The sequence below is a fragment of the Oryx dammah genome, unplaced genomic scaffold, assembly GCF_014754425.2.
Source record: "Oryx dammah isolate SB20612 unplaced genomic scaffold, SCBI_Odam_1.1 HiC_scaffold_2, whole genome shotgun sequence".
Lineage (NCBI taxonomy): Eukaryota > Metazoa > Chordata > Mammalia > Artiodactyla > Bovidae > Oryx > Oryx dammah.
The window spans coordinates 97071892-97099212 of NW_024070186.1; the positions used below are offsets into that span (position 1 = coordinate 97071892).

The following is a 27321-nucleotide window of genomic DNA, read 5'->3' on the forward strand; positions in this document are numbered from 1 at the left end:
AAATAATACATCTGCCATGGATTCTTAATGATGACCTAGAGAAAATGATAAACTGAGCAGTTTGGTCACATAGTAGACCTTTTGCTATTGGACCACCCCAGATTTATTTTTTTAATGCATCTACTTAAGAATTCTTGGGTTTAAATTCCAAATTATCACTGAGTTAATCTTTAAAATGAACTGTCTTTTGAATAGCAAAAAGAAAGTTACTTCAAGTGCAGACAAAAGACCTTAACTTTTATAGCATAGTCTATATATGCGAAATATATATGTGCCAAAACAGTTGTTGCTGTGGTTCATGGTATTACTGACAATTTAAGAGAAAATGACTCCTAATACATCATATACAAGTAAGGAAAAATACAATATATTTGCCCTACTTCATAAAATATGCAAACTAATATTAGAAAATTGGAGTGTTTATATTTACAATATGTAGAATCTGTTAAATGATCTCATGTACTCTCTTTTCTGTTTATTTTCACTCTCAACTTGCTGTAAATCACAAATGCTTTTAAGAACTCCAGCATCTCCACAAAGTTTTGTCAAGTCTTAGCACCCTGTTTTTCACTCCTTCAGTTTGAAACTTTGGATGATTTCAGGAATGTGCTAAACACTGGAGCCTCAGAGCAGTTAACATGTGTGTTAGTTTCCTGTAACTGCCTAACAAATTACTAATACAGTATATCAGAAACTGCTCTCACAATTCCGGAGGCCAGAAGTCCAAAATTAGAATCAGTGGGCTGAGATCAAGGAGTTAGCAGGGCTTTATTCTTTCTGGAGGCTCCAGGAAAGAATGTTTCCCTGTCTTTTCCAGCCTCTGCTGACTGTCAACAGTTCTTGGCTTGTGGCTGCATCGCTTCAACCTCTGCTTTCATGGTCAATTAACTGGCTCTCCTGTGTCTGCCTGAAATGCCCCTTTTCTAAGTATTCATCTTATTGCATTCGGGACCCATGTAGCTAATCCAGGACAGTCCCCCATCTTAAAATCCTTAATCACATCTGAGTAGTATTTTTTCTCATATAAGGTAACAGACAGTTTCCAGGGACCAGGATGTGGCTGTCATTTGTGGGGAGGGATGTTTAGCCTAGCAGACCATTTTTCCCTGTGCACCTGTTTCTCATCTCCTGCCTTGTTCTCCCTTCAATACTACCAGCACATTCAGCCAGGCCAAAAAAATACCAGAGATGTCCAGAGATTTCACTTTCCTATTCACTGTTTATATTTTAGGCTGGACAAGTGGGCAAGTTACATGACAAATCCAAGCACTAATATTTTATAAGATTGGATAAGACTAGGTCCATGAACAGTGGTCTTCAGATCCGTGTATTTTGGAGTGCTTCCCCAATGACTCAGAAGGTAAAGAATCTGCCTTTGATGTAGAAGATGTGGGAGACACAGGTTCGGTCCCTGGGTCAGGAAGATCCCCTGGAGGAGGAAATGGCAACCCACTCCAGTATTCTTGCCTGGGAAATTCCATGGACAGAGGAGCCTGGCGGGCTACAGTCCAAAGGGTCACAAAGAGTATGACACGGCTGAGCACACACTGAACTGGATTGGACTGGGCCTAATTCACATAATTCTTGCCTTCATTCTAAGGAGATTTGCCTGAACAGCCCCAGTTCTGCCTTCCTCAGGGTTAACCTTCCTCCATCATTGTGCCTAAGGCAAGGAGAATCCAATAGCTCAATCAGATGTCAGCTCCCTGTCACACTCCATTCAGGAGAACTGTATGCTGCAGCCGTGGGTCCTGAGTGTTTCTCCTTATGCTATGTAATGAAGAGGGACATTGCAGAAAGGTGGCTGTGGGGAAAACATCTGGAAGAAATAAACTTCCTAGGATCAAAGGGCTCCGTGTGCAGCCCAGAGGGTCCTCAGGGTGCTCCTCAGAGCAAACAAACAATTCTCTTGATGAGTCACTGCAATTTTTTTTCTGCCAGAAGCCCACATGTGTTGCAAGATCTCAAGGAAAATGGGTGGAGTATGGAGAGACGGAAAATTAAAGAAGGCAACAAGAGCGATTTTTAAAAGATCCTAATCATGTGAATAAAGGAAATCTCAACATGATTACAATCCTTAATATGCCCACCATCCTTAACATTGTATCACTTCTATTGCAGCAGATTAAAACTATGGATAACAAAATATTTTTAAAAACACACATTAAAAAAGCAGCAGGACAAAGAAAGGACATTTGGGAAGAATACTACACTCTGAAACAACATATTTTTTTTTCCTCTAACACATGAAAATTGGCAGAGGAGGGGGAAGCCCAGGACTATGTCCCAAGCCCTAGCCAGTGGCATTTTACTGAGGAAAAAAAAAAGTTACTTATGAATCAGTACAGCCATGCTTTGTTCTGCATGAGTGTTTTAATAGAGCGAGTGTAATATAAGGATCAGGTGGGCTCGTGGGAATGGAACAAAAGGTTTTGTAAAATTAAAGCAAAATAATTATAGCTCTAGGTGCAAAGCGAGCATACTCCAGCAGTTGATAGCGAGGACCTGCTCAGAATGGAGAAGGGAGGGGGCATGTTGGAATTTTTTTTTTTTTTTTTTTATTCACTAACAAAGGCTTTTAATAGGTAACAGTTGTAAAGCGTCTTTGAAAGTAATTAATGCACCCACACAAAAATTTATTAAAATGAAAATTTAAGGAATTGTCTAAAGTGAATTAATTAACAAAAAAAGAACATCATGCCTTTCTTATTTTTTAAAGAGGGAGAGAAGGTTAAGCAAAGCAGATTTTTATGAGATTGCATTTTAAAATGTTCCTGGTTTATTTAGTATCTGAATAGCCCTTGAAAAAGAGAGATGGCAGAATTTATTATTATCCACCCCCTTTAGAAATACTAAATTGGGACAGACATAAAATGGGGATTAATTTGCTGTATCTGAGACTCAAAGTTCCTCACGATTATCATAACTCTTTATAAAATGACCAAAGTTTTCAGCAAGTTTTCAGGGACCCATAGTAAACAGAGTGTAGTGTTCAAAAGTATTTTTTCTCACACGGTCTTCATCCTACACAGTTCTTAACCAGGCCGTTAGAGCGACACTTCCAGTTGTGACCTCATACAACACAAAAGGAAAGCTGCAGAATGTGGTGTTAGACAGTTTTACATCATGTATTTCCTGTCTCTACATAAAAATATTAACTACGTTTATCCTGTTTCTACAAGAACTTTTAATCACTCTATTTGTTCCTCTTCCTTTTTTCATTTGTATTATTTCATACTTTGATATAATGCGGACTATATACAACCTGCTGAGAATTTACCCTTTTTTGTGAGAATCATTTCTAATTGATTACAAAGGTATCTGTTTTCAGCATGATGTTATAACTCAAAAACGTTTTATGTTCTGAACTTGAGTATACCTGCAAAAGTCAAGTTCTCTAAAACTTCCATGCTGAAAAGTCACTGGAAACGGCTGCCTTTCCTCCAATATTGTTTTCATCTGTCAAGGCCAGAATCTGGATTGCCAAAGGGAAAAAAAAATGTGAATAAGAAAGAAAATAGTTTGGAAGCTACATTTGAGAAGTAGCTCTGTCAATGCCGTAAAAAATATGCAACCATACTTTTGAAAATAATTTTATTTACGTGTATGTTTGTAAGACAACTTGTATAGTGGGGAAAGCACACCCCAGTCCACATATGAATACTTTTGCTTGGATTCTGTCTTCCTTATCTCTTAAATGGCCATTATCATCTTATCTTTATAATCCCTTGAACCGTTCTCTGATTTTTCTTTTCCTTTTTCAAGACAGTGGGCTTAGTTGGTATGAGTATTGTAGCACCATTGGTATAATACTCTTGCCTGTGACAAAAAGGTATATTTATGAAGCTTCTTGTTAAGGACACTGCATTTAAATTGGCTTCCCAGGTGGCTCTGTGGTAAATAATCTGCCTGTAACGCAGGTGACTCAGGTTGAAAAGATTATGGAGAGAAGGGAAAGGAATGGCAACCCACTCCAGAATTCTTGCCTGAAGAATCCCCATGGACAGAGGAGCCTGGTCGGATGGAGTCCATGGGGTCACAGAGTTGGACACGACTGAAGTGATTGAGCATGCATACCTTGTGATCCTTGTCCTTTAGTCCTCTGTTATTTCACTTTCTCTGGGGATATAACTGAAAGAAGGAAAATTAAGGGGAAAATGTGTTTGTAGTGCCAAGAACTGTTTGTATTCATAATATTGGTTCCCATTCCAAATCTTTACCACACAAATTTAAACTATTGTATCTAGTAGCCATTGAACTAGAATGGTATATTACATTTCTATTGCTGCTATAACAAATGACTACAAATTTAGCAGCTTCCAGGCTCATTCAGTTCCTTGTGGTTATGTGACTAAGATCTCCTTTTTTTTGCTGGCTGTCAGCTAGAGGCTATCCTTAGCTTTTTGCACACAGGCCCCTATATCTTTAGGCAAGAGTGCTTCAACTCAATATCACCCAGACTTCTCTCTGTCTTCTCCATATACCACATCTCTTTTTCAAATTCCAGCTGGAAAAAAGTTCTCAGCTATTAAGGTAATTAGATTGGGCCCACTGGATAATCTAGGATCAGTTCAGTTCAGTTCAGTTCAGTCGCTCAGTCGTGTTCGACTCTTTGCAACCCCATGGACTGCAGCATGCCAGGCCTCCCTGTCCATCGCCAACTCCCAGAGTTTACTCAAACTCATGTCCATTGAGTTAGTGATGCCATCCAACCATTTCATCCTCTGTCGTCTCCTTCTCCTCCCACCTTCAATCTTTCCCAGCATCAGGGCCTTTTCAAATGAGTCAATACTTCGCATCAGGTGGCCAAAGGATTGGAGTTTCAGCTTCAGCATCAGTCCTTCCAATGAATATTCAGGACTGATTTCCTTTAGGATGGACTGGTTGGATCTCCCTGCAGTCCAAGGGATTCCCAAGAGTCTTCTCCAAACCATAGTTCAAAAGCACCAATTATTTGGCGCTCAGCTTTCTTTATAGTCCAACTCTCACATCTGTACATGAGCACTGGAAAAACCATAGCCTTGACTAAATGGACTTTTGTTGGCAAAGTAATGTCTCTGCTTTTTAATATGCTGCCTATGTTGGTCATAACTTTCCTTCCAAGGAGTAAGTGTCTTTTAATTTCATGGCTGCAGTCACCATCTGCAATGATTTTGGAGCTCCCAAAAATAAAGTCTGTCACTGTTTCTACTGTTTCCCCATCTATTTGCTCTGAAATGATGGGGCCAGATGCCATGATGTTAGTTTTCTGAATGTTGAGCTTTAAGCCAACTTTTTCACTCTCCTCTTTCACTTTCATCAAGAGGGGCTCTTTAGTTCCTCTTCACTTTCTGCCGTAAGTGTGGTGTCATCTGCATATCTGAGGTTATTGATATTTCTTCTGGCAATCTTGATTCCAGCTTGTGCTTCTTCCAGCCCAGCGTTTCTCATAATGTACTCTGCCTATAAGTTAAATAAGCAGGGTGACAATATACAGCCTTGATATACTCCTTTCTCTATTTGGAACCAGTCTGTTGTTCCACGTCCAGTTCTAACTGTTGCTTCCTGACCTGCATACAGATTTCTTAAGAGGCAAGTCAGATGGTCTGGTATTCCCATCTCTTTAAGAATTTTCCAGAGTTTGTTGTGATCCACACCGTCAAAAGCTTTGGTATAGTCAACAGAGCAGATGTAGATGTTTTTTCTGGATATTTCTCTCTTTTAAGGTCCATAATCTTAACTTTATCAGCAAAGTTCCTTTTCCCATGTAACATTTTGCCATGTACTCACGTTTCTAGGTTTTTGAGTGTGGATACTTTGGGGTATAATTGTTTTGTTACTACAGATGAATTCTAGAATAAAGGGTTACTTCCAATATTTATTTTGGAGTACTCTGAGTATTCTTTTTTCTTTTTTTTTCCCCTTTTGGCTCTAGAAGCAGAAGAGAAAACAGCGTGATACTTACAGAATCTATTGTAGGTTTCCTCCTGAAAACAACTTAAAGGTTTATCCTCATATGTCTCATGGTAAAGAGTACTTCTTTCTCACTTGATAAATAAAACAACTAGGGCACATGAAAAGCCATGTTGGTCATTAGAGCCTGAGCTAGACTGGAAGTTTTCAGGTTTATGGTGACTTAACAGGTGACATTTCAGTTTTATGGTTTATTTGTTTCTGACAACCTTTTATACACCTCAGAACATGCTAGAACCATAGTGGTAGCCTGACCGGGGAAGGAAAGTAAGCCAAAATTGAATGAACCTGAAATGGGATTCCTAACATATTAATAGAGATGGTTTACATGGAGGGCTGAGATAAATGCAGTTATAATTTTCCAGGAAATAGGAAAATCTTAAGTCTCTCACTGGCACCTAAGATTTGGTGAGTTAAGGCATGACATAAGGCAAAGTGAAATTGCTCAGATACATGGCAGCGTTCCAATGGAGGGATTGGCAAGGTAGGCTAAAGATGTGGTAGGAGGAATCTGAGTTGAATAAAGACCGCAGATTACAGCTGAAAATAAAGTAGAATTTTTAGCATCCCAGGGAAAGGGACCAGAAATAAATTTTTTAGTAAGATTGAAGGAAGCATTCAGTTCAGTTCAGTCGCTCAGTCATGTCTGACTCTTTGCGACCCCATGAACTGCAGCACACCAGGCCTCCCTGTCCATCACCAACTCCCAGAGTTCACTCAGACTCATGTCCGTCGAATCGGTGATGCCATCCAGCCATCTCATCCTCTGTCATCCCCTTTCCTCCTGTCCCCAATTGCTCCCAGCATCAGAGTCTTTCTCAATGAGTCAACTCTTCACATGAGGTGGCCAAAGTATTGGAGTTTCAGCTTTAGCATCAGTCCAGTGAACACCCAGGACTGATCTCCATCAGAATGGACTGGCTGGATCTCCTTGCAGTCAAAGGGACTCTCAAGAGTCTTCTCCAACACCACAGTTCAAAAGCATCAATTCTTCGGTGCTCAGCTTTCTTCACAGTCCAACTTTGACATCCATACATGACCACTGGAAAAAACCATAGCCTTGACTAGACAGACCTTTGTTAGCAAAGTAATGTCTCTGCTTTTGAATATACTATCTAGGTTGGTCATAACTTTCCTCCCAAGGAGTAAGCGTCTTTTAATTTCATGAAGGAAGCATAAGAAGGTCAAAAGGAAATAGGTCGAAGGAAGATAAGGAATAGAAACTGGGGACAAATTTCATCTATATTTCATAATTTTGCTCAAGGTGGGTTATAATATCTGGGATATAAGGCTTGCTTTGGACATTAAGAGATTAAAAACAGGTAAATCCACTAGATTGTAATTTGTTATACCCTTTCTTCAAGGAAGGAGAAGGGAATGGCAACCCACTCCAATATCCTTGCCTGGAAATTCCCATGAATGGAGGAGCCTGGTGGGCTACAGTCCATGGGGTCGCAAAGAGTCAGGCACAACTGAGCCGCTAACAGTTCTTCGAGAAATAAATTAACTCATCCTAGCAATCTACCATCTTATTGTTTTAAAATATGACCATCTATCTCAAATTAAAATTAAAAAATAGGAAGGAGGATTTCCCAGCTAAAAGACTAATTTCCCAAGTGAAAATAGGGAATATAAGGCCACTCAAATTGTAAAACTTTAACAACTAAATTTTGGATTCTAATTATAATAGAAGATTAAAAATATACTAATATATTTGTAAGTCAGTTTTTACCTCTAACTTAATAAATCCAGGTAATCAGTTTTATCAACTAATAGGAAGGATAGTTGAAAGTAGATATATGTGTATTTATATTTTTTCTCAAACTATTTCCTGCTATGCCATTCATGTATTTATGTTGATTTGATTTATAAATTATTTGTGAACATGTACCACCACTAATAAATGCAAGATTAATAGTAAAAAGTGCAAGCTTAACTTTACAATATTGTTTTCTAATGGGTCGAGTAAGCACACCTTTAATTCCCACACACCCATGTATATGCATGGGCATGCCTATATACATGTACCCATTTATAGAAATGATCTACAACATGTACACTGTATATTTAAGTATATATCTGTGCACCTATAAAATAGCTAATATTTTCTGTTTCACTGTATGTCATCCACAAAATCCCAGCATGGGAAATAAATGTCTTGTATATGGACCTAGCGTCATCCTCATTTCTAAAGTAAGACAACATAAATGCCTGAATAAGTTATGTGTAATGGACATTTTTTGAGTGCAGTATAGGATAGCAGAAAAAATTACTGGGTAAGTTATCAAAGTTCCTGAATTCTCAACTTTGCTTTGCCACCTGTTAGATATATTAAGCATGTTAATCACGTAGAGCCTGTTTCCTCATTGTAGAATGAAGATAATATCTCTTCCATTTACTTAACAGAATTGAAATCCAAATCAGATGAAACAAAGATACCTCAAGGCATTTAAAGGTTGTGAAATACTATGAAAAAATTATTTTTTAAATGAATATAAATAATTTTCATTATTGTAGCTAAGGCATGAGCTGTGTCCTCAAACATATGCAGTCTAGTTAAAATGTTGAACTACACAATAGATGAAAAGTTTATTATTCTTACTTGATTTTTTATACATCTGTGACCAAGTCTCCATGTCATTTCTTTTTTTTTTTTTATTTTTTTTTCCATGTCATTTCTTAAGAATCTTATAAGTTGATATCCACAATATTAAGTAGCATTGCTTTTCAATATTATTGTTATTATTAGAGTGAATATTAAAAATCAGGACAGTATTAGATGTCAGTGCACTATCAAAGACAATTAACAGGGAAGAATGTTTAAAACATGCAGAATCACTAAAATATCATACACCTTGCTGTATATTTTTGTTAAATAGTTCATTAGTCTTAAGTTCCAATGAAAAGAGTCAGAAGCTTAAGGGTTGGTTTAGAGACAAACATATTTTTTACATAAGTGTTTGTTTGTTATTTGGTTGTTTTATATCCCATTTCCCCTTCTCCAAATCCCTACCCTCTTCTATTTATTTTGGCTTCTTTCAGGTTCTAGAGCCAATAGTTCTTTACACTGAGCTAATGAATGGTTAGAGAGTACAAGAATCAGTTTAGAGTTTATATGATCCTTTTGACAATGCATAAAAATATGCTTCCTATGTATGTGTTTGTATATTGTTAAAAGTATGCAACACATACTTTATATGTCTTGGTAGGCATGCCCTTTCTTTCCTCCTTGGAGAGATTCATGAATTTTAGCAGGTACATGAGCTTAAAAGCACTAGGAGCTACTAAATTGCAGATATTGGTACCTAAGTAAGTGAAGTTGCTCAGTTGTGTCCGACTCTTTGCGACCCCGTGGACTGTAGCCTACCAGGCTTCTCCGTCCATGGGATTCTCCAGGCAAGAATACTGGAGTGGGTTACCATTTCCTTCTCCAGGGGATCTTCCCGACCCAGGGATCGAACCTGGGTCTCCCACATTGGAGGCAGACGCTTTAACCTCTGAGCCGCCAATGAGCATCAATTAAAGGGAGTAATTTTCCTTCCCCACTCCCTTTCAACCATCCCAGTTGTATCTGAAACATTTCAGTTGGAGTAGATAGTAGATAAAAAAAGGTTAGAGGGCCAGCCAGTGAGAAGGGGATAAGAGAGTACCTCCATAATGGTTTTCTCTCTTTCTCTCCTCCTTTCCTACTTTCTCGCCTTCTTGGTGGTGGTGGTGGTTTAGTCGCTAAGTCATGTCCGACTCTTGTGACCCCATGAACTGTAGCCTGCCAGGCTCCTCTGTTCCTGGGGTTCTCCAGGCAAGAATACTGGAGTGAGTTGCCATTTCCTTCTCCATCTCAACTTCTTACTTTATGGCTCTTATGCTTAATCACTCCATTGTTTTCTTCTTTTCCTTCCCTCCTTCTCTTCCTCCTTCCTTCCTTTTTCTTTCTTTATTCGATTACTCCTCTTCAGAGGAGAAAGGTTAAAACAAGCATTATTTTGAGTTAGGGTCAAAAATATATTTTTTAATGCTGTAGCAGTATCCCTTTCCTCATTCCCTTCTTATTTCCATTGATGTGAATGTATTCATTTTACTACCATCTCAGTTTTGAGAGCATTATTTCCCATCCACCAGAAGCTGTAGTGCTTAGCAGAAGGTATTTCTATAGCAGAACTAATTTAGAAATCAATAGAAAGAAAAAGAAATACCTGTTTTTTTTTAATATATGTCATTTTTAACATTTTAGCTCCCTACTTGAATGTCATCATCTAAGCTAAAATTTCCCTCAATGAATAAATAAAACAAATAAATTGATTTGTGAGTTATTTAACATAGAAAATAGATTAAATTAAACTGTAATGCTTCTATTTAGTGATACAGCTGAGTTATTTTAGAGACATGGACAAGGCCATCTCTAGCTTCTATGAAGGATATAAAAAGATTATAATTTGACCATCTCTAACAAGAACTTCCTATTACCTTAAAGACTGAATGACTCTCTTCACTTTTTCATTTTACCCAAGAATCTCATTGTACTATCATTAATTTCTGTAGAGGAAATGAGTTTGGGAAAGGAAGAAAAAGATGATTATAATATCATGAATTTTTGTTGACAATTGAAAATGTTGCTAGGCAGAGTTTTCCCTGTGCCCTATTCTTGTAGGATTAGAATTTTCCAGTTGGATTGGCTTGGCTGTCAAAAAGTCAAGTTGATTTTTCTTTCCCTAGATTAAGTTGATAATTGGCTGAATAAAATGTTAAGAACAATTAGGAGAGGTAGGATTTTAAAGCTACTTAACAAAACAAACAAACTTTGTGGAACTATTTTGTACTTTTTTTGTAACTTCTCCAGAGAACACATTGTATAAAGTTATGGCTTCCTGTCCATGAAGTATTTCTTCCTTGACCTACCTGCCATAACTGCTTAGCTTACACTTAAAGGGAAAAAAGTTTCCATTCCACTATTGAATCTTTAAAGAAAAATAAAACTACAGTCTTTCTTTTTCACACAAAAGCATTCAGAGCACCAGTTTTAAGAGCATAATTCTTGCACTAGATGTTTTTAACTCTTTGTTCAGAACACAGGAATGCTACCTTCTCTTGTCTTTCTTAACATGTCTAAGACTTTTTATCATTTTCTCTGCCTAGTTCAGATTGTTTTGCTCTCAATGCCAGCTACTTCTCTCATTTTCCTCCACTATTGTTCCACCCCTTCATTCTTTCTCTTGCTTTGCCTCAGTCTTCTTACTTAGCCCATGCATTCCTCATACTTAAAATTATCTGTAACTTCTCATCTGGACAAATGTCTCCTAGTTTTGACCTAGACTCAAATCGCATTTCTTAATTGATCTCTTCTAAGTAGCCAGCCTCTTCTCTACCAATAATTTTTCTTGGTAACCATCCCGACCTCATTGGGCTATGTAATAACAAAAATAAATTGAAATTTATCTGCCTTGTTAATCAAAATGCTTCTTTTCAGGGTTGGGGACTCTTTAATGTCTTCTGTAGAGCACATATCACTTTGTCTTGTTAGTAAAGGTGGAGATATCTCAGTGCATTAGCAGAAATTGAAAACTGTATGTTTGATGTATATTGGTCATCAAACATGAAGGAGTTTGTTTATTTAAAGCATATCAATGACACTTTTTCTGAAGTGAATCTTATATTTTCCAACCTTCTCAAAGTGTTGCAAACATGAGTTAACCTTTACATAGGGATTCTGTGATCATCATTACTGTACTAGTTTCCTGGGGCTGTAACAAAGTACCGCAAACAGGATGCCTTAGACAACAAAAGTGTCAGAGGTCTGTTAAGGAAAATCAGCAGGGTTGATTTTTTCTGAGGGTTCTGAGAAGAAATCTGTAGCATCCCTCTTACCTAACTTCTGATTGTTTGCTGGCAATCTTTAGTGTTCTTTGACTTGCATCTTTCTCATCTCTGCCATCATCCTCAGGTAGCGTTCTCCCCATGTTCACATCTGTGTCCAAAATCCCCCTTTATAAAGACACCAGTCAAATTGGATTAGAGCTCCAGTCTACTCCAATATGACCTCATCTTAGTTAATTATATCTACAATGACCAGAATAAATTCACATTCTGAATTATTGGGGGTTAGAACTTTAACATATGAATTTTGAGGGAGTATAATTCAAACCAGAGCAAATGTAAATATTTCTGTGTGGAGCTCTATCACTTTGATATCTGTTGGACACAATTATATGTATGTTTGCAAACTGTACATAGTTCTTGGACTTCCCTGGTGGCTCAGACGGTAAAGCGTCTGTCTACAATGCAAGAGACCCGGGTTCGATCCCTGGGTCGGGAAGATCCCCTGGAGAAGGAAATGGCAACCCACTCCAGTACTCTTGCCTGGAAAATCCCATGGACAGAGGAGCCTGGTAGGCCACAGTCCATGGGGTCTCAAAGAGTCGGACACGACTGTTCTTAACCTTGAATACTTCATCCATTACCTCCTCTGTTTCTTCTTCATTCTAAGGCACAGAGGGGCTATTTCTTACAGTTCCCATTGTGCTTTCTTCTGGAAGTAACCCATCTTTCCATGTAACATGAATGAAAGACCCTAAAAGATCAGCATAACTGATGCTACTGGGTATTAAGGAAGAATATATAGGTTCCAAGTTAAAGACTCACTGATGAATAAAGAGAAGTTTGAACAATTGTGTGTGCTTTATGACATCTTTGTTTGTTTTAGTTTCTTAAGGACTCTGTATTTTCTTTTATCTGGGTTATTGACCATGTTAAGTCATGATATACTTATAGGTGAATATGAGATGGCTGGGTAATTAGAGGCATTAATGTATTATTTTTTCAAAAGATATTAAAGTTAAAGCAATATATTGATTAAAATATTAGATATTGAATTATCTTGTTTACCACCTAGCCAAGAATCTACCCATTAGTATAGGAAAATCTGAGTTCCCCATACTGAAATTAGTAGTAGATAAGAAATTAGTAGAACAGAATTATGCTTTTGTATAGTGTCTATAACACTGAGGTTTTTCAGTGAACATAATGGAAGTACAGAATTGTGTTGAAATCCAGTGCTGTGGGTGGGTAAGGAAAGACACACTCAGTTCTTAGCAGGCAGTTCTACCTGGCAGGATGAGGGGCCTGTACCCCCAGGTGCTGACCTAGCAGGAGTGGCCCCTGCGGTTCTCAGGGCGTCTTGCTGATGAGCCACCCAAAGTGGCCGTTTGATCTTTGGAGTGGCTCCTGCCACAGTGACTGCCTCTGTTTGTGTTGCCCCGCCCTTTTGTCATTACTCCCACCTGGCATTATAGAACAAAAAATGAGAAGTGGGAGGAGGTTGTGAGAGGACAGTGCAGGAACATAACTTTGCCAAATACAAAAAGCTGCTTAAGCAGTTCTTGTTCTAAAAGCTTGTGTAAGATTTCTGCAACCTATTAGTGAATATATTTTACTTTATATATCATTCAACAGTCTGCTAAAAATTGCTTCCCCTGATTCGGCTTTCTTGTTACTAAGATCTTAGATCCATCCTAGAATGCAGCCAGCCATTCAAATAAAAGGCAGTATTGCTTCCCATGTTAGAAAGAGTCTTCCTTAATAAATATATGAATATGCTTAGAAATATTTACTTCATCTTGAAGGTGAAGGTGAAGTCGCTCAGTTGTGTCTGACTCTTTGCAACCCTGTGGACGGTAGCCTACCAGGCTCCTCCGTCCATGGGATTCTCCAGGCAAGAATACTGGAGTGGGTTGCCATTTCCTTCTCCAGGGGATCTTCCCGACCCAGGGATCGAACCCAGGTCTCTTGCATTGGAGGCAGCCGCTTTAACCTCTGATAAAATCAATTTCTCTAATAAATTTGAAAATCAGTTTTGATGACTTGATTATATTGGTCATTTTTTTTTACATTATATGAAATTTTGTTGAAAAGTGTTCATAGATTATGTGTTTCTCTCTTCTGATATATTATTTGATAAAAGTGTAAACATGACTATGCTCATTTTATAGCATAAAAAAAGCAAAAAGCTGAGATACTAAATAGGTTATTTAAGATAATTTAGGGTGTTGATGTCCTTCTCTCCACTTGATACTGGTAGTATCATTTGGATACTCTAAGATATAGGGCTTTTGCATATGCTCTATGAGATGATCAAAATATTTTTTCCACATTATCTTGATAATATTTTTTATCATAGATAAAGAGAAGGAAACTGACATGCAAGGGGATATTAATGACTTGTAGCAAATCACATAGCAAGGTCAGTGGAAAGCTGATAAGATCTTGGACTACTTCCCTCTGTGAACTAGCCATGACGAGTTTTCTGACAAGAAATATTTTTCTCCTTCAGGGAATCCCAATTTTCACACTTGTGAAGGTTGGAGACTTTCACTGAAAAAGTAATGCCTCAAGTGACAAGGACCTTTTGAGAAATTTAAGGTTTTAATCTCAACCTAACTCAGCCAAATATATTGACTACCACTTGACACCATGCTTCCCTGGTGGCTCAGAGGTTAAAGCATCTGCCTGGAATGCTGGAGACCCGGGTTCAATCCCTGGGTCAGGAAGATCCCCTGGAGAAGGAAATGGCAACCCACTCCAGTACTCTTGCCTGGAGAATCCCATGGAGGGAGGAGCCTGGTAGGCTACAGTCCATGGGGTTGCAAAGAGTCGGACACGACTGTGTGACTTCACTTCACTTCACTCCTTCACTTTACCACTTAACAACTTATGAATATTTCTAAAATTCTTGTTTCAACAGAATTCTAAATTTGAAACTAGAATTAAATCACTTTTCCTCTCCTTTGTTATCTAGTTATCACTTAGTAAAGCAGTTAGATATTAGGTATTTATGTACATATGTAAAAATGCATAAGTTTGGAAGCCATAAAGTATATGGAATTTATTTGGGAAAATGATATAAAAATATACAAAATAGTATCAGTTTTGAAATGTTTCTATAATAATGTCTCAGTTCATTTCAGTTGCTCAGTCATGTCTGACTCTTTGTGACCCCATGGACTGCAGCATGCCAGGCCTCCCTGTCCATCACCAACTCCCAGAGTTTACTCACTCATGTCCATTGAATTGGTGATGCCATCCAACCATCTCATCCTCTGTCATTCCCCTTCTCCTCCCGCCTTCAATCTTTCCCTGATAATAATGTCTGCTTATGATAATTTTTAACCAGAAGATTAATTTTCCCTAAATAAGGCTGGAGAATTAGGCAGTAGAGATCCAATCTGGCTAGAATTTTACTAAATTGTTGTTATCAAACCTGTTATCCAGAAAAGAATACATGAAGTAGTCATCTTCCATGCTTCTGTGTGTGTGAGAGAGAGAGAGAGATAGTTGCTCAGTCGTGTCTAACTGTTTGCAACCACATGGACTGTAACCCACCAGGCTCCTATGTCAGGGATTCTCCGGGCAACAATATTGGAGTGGGTTGCCATGCCCTCCTCCAGAGGATCTTCCTGACCCAAGGATGGAACCCTGGTCTCCTGCATTGCGGACTGATTCATTCTCATCTTAGCCACCAGGGAAGCCCCTTCTATGCTTCTACGTTCTACCAATTAGGAGTTCCAGCTGAGAAATAAACAGATTCTAGAAAGCTCTGACTCAGGATCTCTCACTCAGGCTAGTGTGGCTCAGAAAGTTCCTATACTTATTAACTGATCTGCTGATTTCCCCATCTGATGATCTCAGCTAGAGGCCATCGAATAAGAACCAATAATAGAAGATCTAGGCAGTCACTTATCCCAAAGGAATCCTCAAAGGAGAAATGTTACTTACCCATTCAAGTAAATGAGAAGAGCCTTCTTGAAGCCCCTCCAATGAACCCTTCTGTGAAATAATACCCCATTTCACCTACGACCAGCTTCATCACCATCAGTAAATGTGTGTTCCGTTAATATTTACTCTACACTTTAGCTCACCAAAGCTATACAATACTGGAGATGATTGGACTAAATCAAGGTCAAGTGAGAAGAAAGTATGTGGAAAGGGCATCAGGGTGCCTGGAGTTGGAGAATGCTGGGAGTTAACTGGTAGTTAGTAAACAGTGGCATCAGATTGGTCAGAGGAGACCTTATCACTGTGCTGAGTTCTGTACTCTCCCCGGTGAGTCCCAAATAAGTTTTTACATCTCCATGAAATAAAATGTAGCATTGTATTAATCACTTGGAAAATTAAGGTTTTTTTTTTTTCTATAATTAACTGGTAAATTCTTGTGTTACGTATCTCTATTTTGTGGGTCAGCTCTTCTCTGGCAGCTCAGCTGGTAAACAATCCACCTTCAATGCAGGAGACCTAGGTTTGATCCCTGGGTTGGGAAGATCCACTGGAGAAGGGAACAACTGCCCACTTCAGTATTCTGGCCTGGAGAATTCCATGGACCGTATGGTCCATGGGGTCACAAAGAGTCAGACACAACTGAGAGACCTTCACTTCACTTTTCTGTTTTCTTAAGCACCACCATTTCAGCTATATTATTAACATTCTCAAAGGGATTTCTACCAGAATACCAAGTCCACTTTGCTTTAGCCAAGTCTTATCTACCTGTATTGTCTAAGGCAGACTAAGATATTAAATGTGTCATTTGATTCCAAAACAGTAAACTTTAGTTGTATGTGATAACCTTTAGCTCTGAACACTTCAAATATCATATATTGTACACTTATTCAGGGCTAATTTCTATGCTTTTTATCCTAGGTACATCATCTCCTTTAATTTTCACAACAAACCATTTTAGAGATAAGAGATTTGAGCCTCAAAGAACCTAATTAATTTGATAGATGGCATACACCTAGTAAGTGGCCAAGCTAGGATTCAAACCTAAGCCTTTCTGACTCAGTCTTCCTCTCACTTTCTCTTTAGACCATTATCTCATTCTTCTTGTAAAGGTGTAAAAGATTCTGAATTACCTTCTGAGATTCTGAGAAGTTTTAATAAGGGAGAAGGGGGCTGTCATAGCATGTGATGTAATGCTAGTTTCCATCATCTAAAACATGCCTAACTCAAGCTAGCTGTCAGTTTGTCTCCCAGTGCTAGCCTATTGGTACAATAAATTATTATTTTCCAGTCTTATTTTGAGACATGTCTCTGATTAAATACAGGAGTTGAGCTTAATTCTCAAATTAACCTCAAAACTACCCTAATTTTTCTAAATTAAAAGTAATGACATAAATATTATATGTGACCAAGTAACTGTCAAGTAATGAAACTGATGGTGCATGGGTATTAGTGGCACTGGTCTCATTATTTAGAATGAATCCACATAATGCATATCCAGAGTCACCACTTGTGAGTTTCATAACCTGTTAAATGGAGATGGTAATAGTACCTACTTCATTATATTGTGAGGAGTAAATGAGATAATATATGTAAAGTCCTAGCATATAGGAAGCACTCAGTAAATGGTAAACTTATTTAATTATTGCAGAAATAAAAATCAAACAATAACTGGTAAGCACTTGGTAGATATCAGGATTTCCATACATATGTACCAAATAAAGTAATAAATTATATCAGTTCTCCAAATTGGCTAGCTGTAAATGATTTATGGTAAATACAATATGCTGATAGCTGTCCAACTATTGAGTTTAGTATAAAACAGAGTGTTTAATGTCATTAAGAGCGCTATGCAATTTTCAGGAGCATTTCCTAGCTCTGAAAGAGCTTTTTTGGTATTGGGGTATCATTTCTTTTCTTCAACATCTTCTGCCTGAGTACTGTATAGTGTAAACTCTCTGGTTAGAGTTGTAGGTGTGACCACTAAACGGAAATAGGTTTTCCCCCTCCTTTATTAGCCATACAGATATGATTTCTCTTATGGTGCAATGAAAACAGAAATTGTATATAAGTTTGTACATAGTAAAAGTAGAGAAGTGGCTGGAAAAAGCAGAACCAGTATATGCTGGGAATGCTTCCTATTTGCGTAAGACAGCTGAAACACACTGAAAGTAAGAATGACATACACAGTCACTATTTGTTCCAGTTATGGAGGCACTGCTTACTTTTCTGATGATGTCAAGATATTACAATATAGGGAATCTTTTTTCTTAAGAAATTGATTTTAAAATCCTGAAATGTTTATGATTATGTACCTGACTTTATCATGCTTTAAATATCATAGTTTCTAAATAACTGGTAATCTAATTCTAATGAAAGTTTTAGAAAGGGTTCAAAGGTTTGCTCTGCTTAGAATATGCCTTTACCAATGATATTACTCCTCTACCTTTCAAAACAGTCCCTGGATCACTTCTAGAACCCCTGCCTCCTACATTTATGCATATTTATGTCATTCATTTTGCTATATTGTATTGTAGTTTTATGAGTCTGGTGGCTAAATTGTGAGCTTCTTGAAGACAAAAATTGTGTTTTATTTATCTCTCAATACATACTATTATTCAGTTCCTAGGAATGAGTAGGGTGCTCAATAAATATATATGCAATGAACTGATGAACTTTCAGTCACACACATACACACACACATATATTAGATCAGGGCATGAATAGAATGTCCTATATCTTTGCATATTCTTCAAGTGCTTATGAACCTTTTAACGTTCCTTATAAACAGATTGATATACCTCTGAATGTTCTGGTCACTTTGAGGGAAATTTTCTAATCTTTGAAAAAACTCTTTTTTTTTTTTTTTACCTTTTCTTATTCTTTGCTTTTACTTTGAGCGTCACTTTTGTCATGGACACAAGTGTGCTCTCAAGTATTGATTGTTTGACTGGACCATACAGTATTTTGAATCCTTAGTTTCATTCACACATTGCCTGTTTGGTGGCTTTGGTCAAGCATATTATCTGTATGTTACATAATAAATCCATGGATTGTTTCAGTTAACTAGAAAAATAAAAATCTTACTTTCAAACAAGTTCTCAGCATTTAATACAGTGCTTGGCATATTGTTAGGACTCAATAAATGTTTGTGGAATGCATGAGTAAGTCAGCCATTATTGTTAACTGTTTTGAGGTATGAGATTTTGAAAAAAAAAAAAAAAAAAAAGACTAAATGAAATGCCCAGTTTCAGGCAGCCGGGGTGACAGCAAATCTGACGTTCAATAATTCTTACCTCTGTGTTTCTAGACTGTTACACAAGCTCACTGAGAAGTGCTGTATATGTCTGATTTCTCAACTTCACCCTGCAGTAAACTTTTGCAATCTGGAGGCTAGGGACCTCTTTTGTAAATGTTGTCTGCCCGATGACTGTGTTGGCACTGAGAGGGCCTTAGCAGATAAAGTGGAGGAACATATGGCTCCCATCTGAATACAAATTGGTGGACATAACGTGGTAATTCAGCAGAGATGTCCTCTATATTGTAAAGCGAAAGAGTATGATTAGAGGTGTTTATAAACGGCGTCTGAATTCCCCCCACACACACACCCTCCCCACCTCTTTCCACTGTAGTTTTATCGACCTGAATCATAGCCATCTAGCGTCCCAGGCTCACTGTGTTATTTGTTAAAATGGCCAGCGTGAGGAATTATTAATTAAAGTTAACAAATCACCCTGACGAGCTGTGCCCTGGCATGGCTGAAGGTTGATTGGCGAAAGTGTTCTCCTCTGGAGAAAAGACTTTTTGTGCTTGTGACGCAGTCAGGGACGGATTATTGAATATGCAAGTTAGAAGAAAAATCACAGGACAAGCAAATTGAGTATTTACTGGCAAATAATTGCTCTCTTAAGCTGTGGCTCTCTTCCTAAATTCTTAACATTCCCGAGGGTTAGAAAGAAACACAGAAAAATGCATCGGTACAGAGTACATTTCAAAAAAATTACCTAGACTGATGTTTCAGACTTGTGCAGGTAAGTGCGATTATGTGTGCATGGAAAGTGAAACAACAAGGGGAAGCAAGGGGAAAATGGGGGAAATGTTTAATCTGGTGGGTTTTTAAAAATCAATTTGTTGTGTATTGAAATACTGCTCGGCGTATTTCTGCCTTGACTGAGAGTTTAGTTTCAGTGTTGCATTTATTGTGAAAGTTAGAGAAATGAGAAGGAGGGAGGTTTCTCAGAGTTACTTTGTGCCTTTATCAGCAGAAGAGTATGTTAATGCTTTGCCCCAATAATGGTTATAAACATTGCTCAGATATTTGTGGATATTTGTATAAAACTATCATGTGATTTAAGACTCCTCAGTTATTCTCAATATTATTAATTATGATCTGTCTTAAGAGCATCACAAACATGTTTGGGTACAACTATTGCTTTTACTTTTCAGAGTAAACTCTGTTTTATATTAGCACCAAGCTAGTCCTTGTTCAGAATTTCTAAAGGGACATTACAGTTCCGGAATAGTTACTTAAACTTTGGGGTTCTGTAATAACCAGAATGTCCTTATTGTCAACTGTGTGGTCTTTTTATCAGAAGTGTTAATCAGACTACTGAGTTTCGTGGACGTTTTAAGATAAGTGAGACTAGGTTAGAGACTTTTTCAAAACGACATTTAAATACATAAAAACATAAATGTGGAAATGAAGGCTCATTTTATGTATAAAATGCTGACACTAAGAAAAAGAGGTGTATTGCTAATACATCTGGGTTAAGTGAACAACATTATCAAAACACATATATCCACTGAATTTCATATTCTGTGAAAACCTGGAATATGTGCTTTCATCGACAACAAACTGTTTTTGAAATGAGAGTAACTGGCTGGCGAAATAGCATTTGAGGATTGTAATAACTATGAATAACATGGATTTAAAACAAAGGCATAAACATAATTTAAACTAAATTAACTAATTAATAACTGCAAAGTGCTTTAACAGTAAAACATCTACAAGATAGTAAGAATAATAGTAATAATAATAAAAATGGAAAGTCTGGCAATCACTCAAAAATTAAATCAGATAACTATCATAAGTTTTTAGATAATCAGAATTTTAAAATGTAAATATTTAACTTATTTTACCTTCTAATCTATTCCTGAACCACGCAATATTGTGCTGGCTACAATTTTTCCTTACTATATCTATTTTATTAAAAAATGACTTCTCTTAATATGTAGAATAGAGCTCAGAAGAACGTTTAGAAAGTGTATTTTTTAAAGGTTTAATTCCCACTGGATAACATTCTGTCCTCAAATTTCAAGAGGCAGCCCCCTTAAAGTTTCTTGTGACTATCTGAGGGCACAATTTGGTCCATTATTTTCAAATAGCAAAGGGGGCATTTAAAGCATATGTTCAGAGACTAAACCATCTGCCTGCTTTATTATGAATACCACAGAATTATGAGGACTTGGAAAGGCTCAGAAACTGAACCAGAGTTCTGTACAAGATTTAAAAAAAAAAATACAGCACTTTTGTTTAAAAAAGTGCTTTGTAACCACTTACTTTTGCTAAATATTTCATTAGTTCTTCTGTGAGAGAATTGTATCGTTACACCATTTTGATGTATGGAGAGTCAATGGCGAAATGTAGTTGAGTGACATGAACCTATGGCAAGTTAATGGTAATATTTTCCCTCTGATTTAACTCACTCCATTTAAATGTCTCTTAGAGTTTTGGATTGACTTATCAATAGTGAAACTCACAGTGAACTGAGGGAACATTATAAAATGGTGACTGCTAGAATAAAAATGAAATCCAGCTGCTAGCTTCTGGACTGTCTACAAATGAGTTGCAAGAAACAAGTAGAGGTCAGACTAAAGAGCATATCTGTAATCCAACTGTGATGTATTCCAAGTATCAATCAACTATTGGTAACCATGATCGGAGGGGATTAAAAAAAACGAGGGCAACTTGGCATTATTCCTGCATGGTGCTATATTCTTTTGATATCTGAAAGAATATGAGATCCAGAAATTAATATAAAAAAAATCATATTTGGGTCTCAACACAAAAATATTTCAGCCCAAAGTGGTTAGATAAGGACAAATTAACATGAGTGTCATTGTTAAGATGCCCAGTGCCCAATTAGAGTTCTTCTAACTTACCTGAGTTGTTACTAGAATCAGTCTGAGACTAGCTTGATCATTATCAGAGGAAATACAGAAAATAGACTAAACCCATTTTGAATAGAGGCCTTCATTGTTGAAATGACTTATCACTGTTGCTTAATGAAAATTATTTAAGAAGGTAACAGTGGAGGCAAAGGACTAAAGAGTTTCATTGAAGACTTTAAGATATACACATATATATGTATGGAAGATTCATATAAGTAAATAATTATGCATATGTATTTATGTGCATCCATTTATAATTTTTAAAAGAAAAAATATAAATTACACACCTTGTTAGGCTGATTAAACCTAGGAATTTGTTGTTTCTTTTTTTTTTTTTAATACAGTCAGTCTAAAAGACTGAACACACAGATTTTAACACAGCTATAGTTGGCTTTCAAAACTGAAGGATGTCAGAATTAACGATCTGGTGCCAAAAATACCTATGTTCAAATTCACATGGATATTCTCATAGTAGTAATTTTAATTTTATGTCTCTCTATATTGCAGTCCTACAAATAATCAAATGAATTTATTAGCCCAAAGACTATAAAATATTTCCATTATTTCAAAAGGCTAGTTTTTATTTTATATTTTAGCTGAGTTTTATATATATATATATACACACACATATATATGCATACATATACATGCATACATACATATATATACACATACATACACCATGGGAGCCATCAGGGAAGCCCATATACAGACATCCATACATATATATATAGGTTTCCCTCGTAGCTCAGTTGGTAAAGAATCTGCCTGCAATGCAGGAAACCCCGGTTTGATTCCTGGGTTGGGAAGATCCCATGGAGAAGGTAATGTCTACTCCAGTATTCTGGTCTGGAGAATTCCATGGACAGAGGAGCCTGGCAGGCTGCAGTCCATAGGGTCACAAAGAGTTGGACACAACAGAGCAACTTTCACACACACACATATATATAAATATGCACAGAGACACACATACTCTTTGTTTTGTTTTTCTCATTTATTTCTACCATCTAGTTCCAAAAAGGGAATTAAAATGACTGAGAAAGGAAAAGATGCAAGTAATACAGTGAAATACATGAAGTAAAAGTAGATAAGAAAGGCAAAAAAAGAAAAGAAACAATAAACAAGGGCAAAGATATAGAGGCAAGAGTGAAGCTGGTACACAAACTACATTCGATGAAGTGCTATACATTTTCCTTTAAACTTGCATGCAGTCAAGTCACAGAGAAAACCATGACAAGTTATGCAATTTATAACATTCATAAGAAAAATTTAAAAATCTCCATCATTCATTGCTAAGATTCTTGAAGAATGACAGACACTGAATATTTAGAGAACTTAGTCCTGATGGAGCTTCCACTGAAAATAATTATAGGCTACAGAGACCTTGGTGGCTCAGAGGTTAGAGTGTCTGCCTGCAATGTGGGAGACCTGGGTTCAATCCCTGGGTCAGGAAGATCCCTTGGAGAAGGAAATGGCAACCCAGTCCAGTATTCTTGCCTGGAGAATCCCATGGATGGAGAAGCCTGGTGGGCTACAGTCCACAGGGTTGCAGAGTCGACACGACTGAGCAACTTCACTTCACTTCTTCACAGAGACCTAGAGGTCAGGGCAGAATCAGCAGTTACGCTTTTGTGAGGCATGTGTAGAGGAATAGACTATAGTAATCTCTTTTCAATCCCAGGCAAGAAGTTTCTTGGGAGGAGGAAGGGGAAGCTTCAATTAGTGCAGTTATGTTGGCAAGACCAAGATTTTATGGAAAATAGGGATTTCAGGAGAAATTTTAATAATTATCTCATATAAATATATGTATACATGTATAGTTTAACAATAAATCAAAAATTTAGAAGGCATCCACTTTTATAATAGCCATTAAAACACATTTTATCAAGTAAAGCTCTTGAATCAACACTGCTTCCCTAAATTGTTATTGAAATGTTGCTGTACTCCTGCCATTTTTTTCCTACTTTTACTTGAAGCACACTGTCAGTCTTTGTGAAGTTTCTAAAAGAACCTTTTCTGGCTTGAATTGAATGTTTCCTGCCTTTGCGTCCTTCCTTGGTTCATTTTCAAAAGTCTTAGCAAACTAACTTGTCTTTTCATGGCAGTTTTGATGGTTAAGTCACATTGAAAAAGTGAAGCATAAAGGTTTTTTTTTCCACATTTCCTTTGTAGCACCATCCATAGTAAGTAGTCCAAGGACCACCTGTATCAGAATTACCTAGGGTGTTTGTCAAAATGAAGATCCCTGGACCCTATTCCTAAATTTCTAAATTAGAAGCTCTGAGATAAGAGTCTGAGGATCTGCAATTTAGGAAGTTACCCAGGTTAGTTACATACACTAAAGTTTGAAAACCACTCTTACAAGATTGTGACTTTAAAATTTCTAGTATATGAGTATAAAATGGTAGAATTTCCACTGTACAGTTGATGAGAGCTAATTATATATAACAGACCAAAACACTAAGGCATATTAAGTGATGATGGATGGCCTGTTCGTGAGACTGGGAAGATCAAGCTTAGAAAAACATTCTGAATTTGTTTAAACCCTTCAAGTCATATCTCACCATTACAGGAAGATGTTCTCAAAATTTTTAGCTATCATTTACTGAAAACTACTATGTGCTAAGTCATGTGTTGCATCTGGGTAGTAGAGATACAAAGATGAAAAAGAACAACTCCATCCATTGTCTGAAAAAATGCATATTCTAGGATAATTTATTACTACCAAGATATTATCTTCTCTGTACTAGGATAAGTATGAATTGCGCATAATATTCTCTTGAGTAAAACTGAAGATTTCTGTGGCGGATTCATGTTGATGTATGGCAAAATCAGTACAGTATTGTAAAGTAATTAACCTCCAATTAAAATAAATAAATTTATATTTTTTTTAAAAACTGAAGATTTCCATTGTATTATATCAGTATGAATTTATACTTGATAGAAATTTTATATAATAAACCCTGCTACAACTTGGAAGCTGCAAAATGCAAGAAACCATTGTTGGTTCCTCCTTCTTCCCCTCAGCAATAGACTGCTTCCCCCAGTACTGAAATGGGAGGTATTGTGGGGACCTACTAATTCCATCTTTCTGGTCAATCAGTGATTTGATACTGGGATTCCTTTTGAAAAGAGGAGAAGGATGTGTAAGTAAATGCACCTGACGTTATGAAGACTTGCATGTCCTTTTCTAAACTGCCTCATCTAAGGCCTCAGCTGACCTATAGGAAGTGCTGGAGCCTGGCCTCCCTTGTTGCCAGGTAGGGCAAAATATGGAGGAACTTGAGTGATCCTGCCTAGTACCCTGCTCCAAAGTCTCATTAGTACCAGGAATTGGTATCAACAGGCTAGAAGAGACATTTTATGCATAAAGGAATCTGATAGCTGGTCTGAGGAACAGGATAAAACTTGCAGTTTCATTGATGATTCATGTTTTCCTGGAAAAGTACTAGAGACACTCTCCCCCTTTATTATTTCCAGAACAATATGAGAAATATTGTGAGACCTTCCATATCTTTTTTCTTTTCCTTCCCTTCTTTTCAACATATATTTGCTATGTATTTAGTGTCATGCTTTCTTTTAGGAACTTTAGGGATAGAGTGATGAATAAAGTTTCTACTTTCCTGAAATCTACATTACGGTATATAATGTATTAGGGTTAGAAGGGGAATAAAATTACTAAATGTAAAATGTAAAGTAATGTAAGTATAATATGATTCATTTTAAAGACATTGCCTGCTGCATACTCCATGACTTACAAGTATATTCATGTTATTCATAATGTATGTATATATATATATATATATATATCTGTGTGTGTGCATGTGTGTATAAAAATCTATTTCTTGATGCATTTATCGACTTCTTTGGGGAACAGAGTAGTCAATCCAAGACTCTGCTTATTATTGTGGGAAGCTTTTTTTCATAGGGACCTGCACAAAATGTAAGGGGGAAAACAAGCGCACTATAAGGATCAATATGTGTGCACGGTCAAATGCAAGACCCTTCTTTTCCATCTTTTTGCTTACTTGTGTGTATGTTTCCTGGGTTTTGTTATTGTTGTTTAAGATCTAAATGCTAGGGACTCCAGACATCCAGGGGTCTAAGAGTTAGGGTCAGTCTTCAAGTGAACAAAGTAAAGATGACAAATGGTTAATAATAGTATGTGCCTTGATAAGGTTCTCTGAAGGATGCAGTACTATCCTAGAAGAGATCAGAGCATAGGCAACAGGAAAGGTTTCCCAGAGGGATTCAGGGTTTAACTTAGACTAACAACACAACAGTAAAACAAAACAAAAACATTTTTTAGAGTAAACTAATTTTTCACCTTCAAAGGTATGATCCAAGTGTGTCACCTAATATGTATCCATGATGAAAATATTCTAGACAATAAGACAACCTATATTTTTTTTTAAAGGGAGTATTGGAAATCATTGGTTAACTCTGCACTTGAGAGAAACCATTGTTAACGTTCATAAGAAACTTTTTCAACATGTATTATGTTCCAGGGTTATGCCAGCCAGCCACGGTCTTCTCAGAAGGGAACATTTTAATTAGCAGGCAGTATGAATAGAAGCAACTCAAACTTTAACTCCTGTTGGCTGTCTTCAGATTTGGTATTACAAACCAGCTGGGTCCCAACTGGAGTTAGTGTAGCTAGAAGAGCATATTCAAGTGTTCTCCGGAACCAACACAGCACCTGCTGTCACTCTCACCTGGTAGAGGTGTGAAAGTCAGGTTCATTGACTCCGCTTCCTCTCGGCCTGTGTGGCCTTGGGCGAGTTATTTGGCCTCTCTGTGTCTTGGTGTCCTTCTCTGTCAACTTGGATTATTAACAGTATATACCTCACAAGATATTTTGAGAAATGAATAAGAGAGTGCATATAAAGTGCTAATCACAGTTCTTGGCGCCTAGTGTAGTATTCAGTAAGGGCTGCCATTATCATGATGCTGACTACTGTTACTATCCCATCTATTTTCATTGCCAAGGAAACTTGCTGAAAACATTTTGTCCAGTGCATCTGCACTGTCACTACTGACAAAACAACTCAAAACACACTTCTTACTGAGGGTGGGACAGAGATACCATCTTTGCAACACACATTAAGAATCTGAATATATAGCTGAAAATTATAATATAATTCAGTAGATAAATGACATTATGCAGGCTAATTTTCTGTGTCTAGATAGAAATGATGTTTAAATCTGCCTTAAATGCCCTTCCTGTTACAGATTTTGTTTCAACAATTTGTGGCTAACTAGGTTTGTTTAATTAAAGGAACTTTAAATCCAAAGCCCTAATGTTTTTCACATAGTACTGTATTTTTTATACCATTAGTGACTGAAAAAGATTAGAAACGTAACTTGACCTAATGAGGCATCTTCAGGAAGAAGAGACTTCTACATTGCCAAGATCTGTATTTTAACATGATAGTG

General features: G+C 37.1%; 1 protein-coding gene across 20 annotated transcripts in view; it reads left to right on the forward strand.

Moving 5' to 3' along the window:
- Positions 1–27321, forward strand: part of ZBTB20 (zinc finger and BTB domain containing 20) — an 838376-nt gene that overhangs the window by 370415 nt on the left and 440640 nt on the right. For 2 of the 20 annotated variants that reach the window (XM_040224218.1, XM_040224223.1), the window contains exon 1: positions 17764–19745. The exons of the other annotated variants lie outside the window; for them this stretch is intronic. The gene's annotated coding sequence lies outside the window, so the exon portion shown is untranslated. Of the gene's footprint in view, positions 1–17763; positions 19746–27321 lie in introns of those variants that run through there. 20 annotated transcript variants of the gene reach the window in all.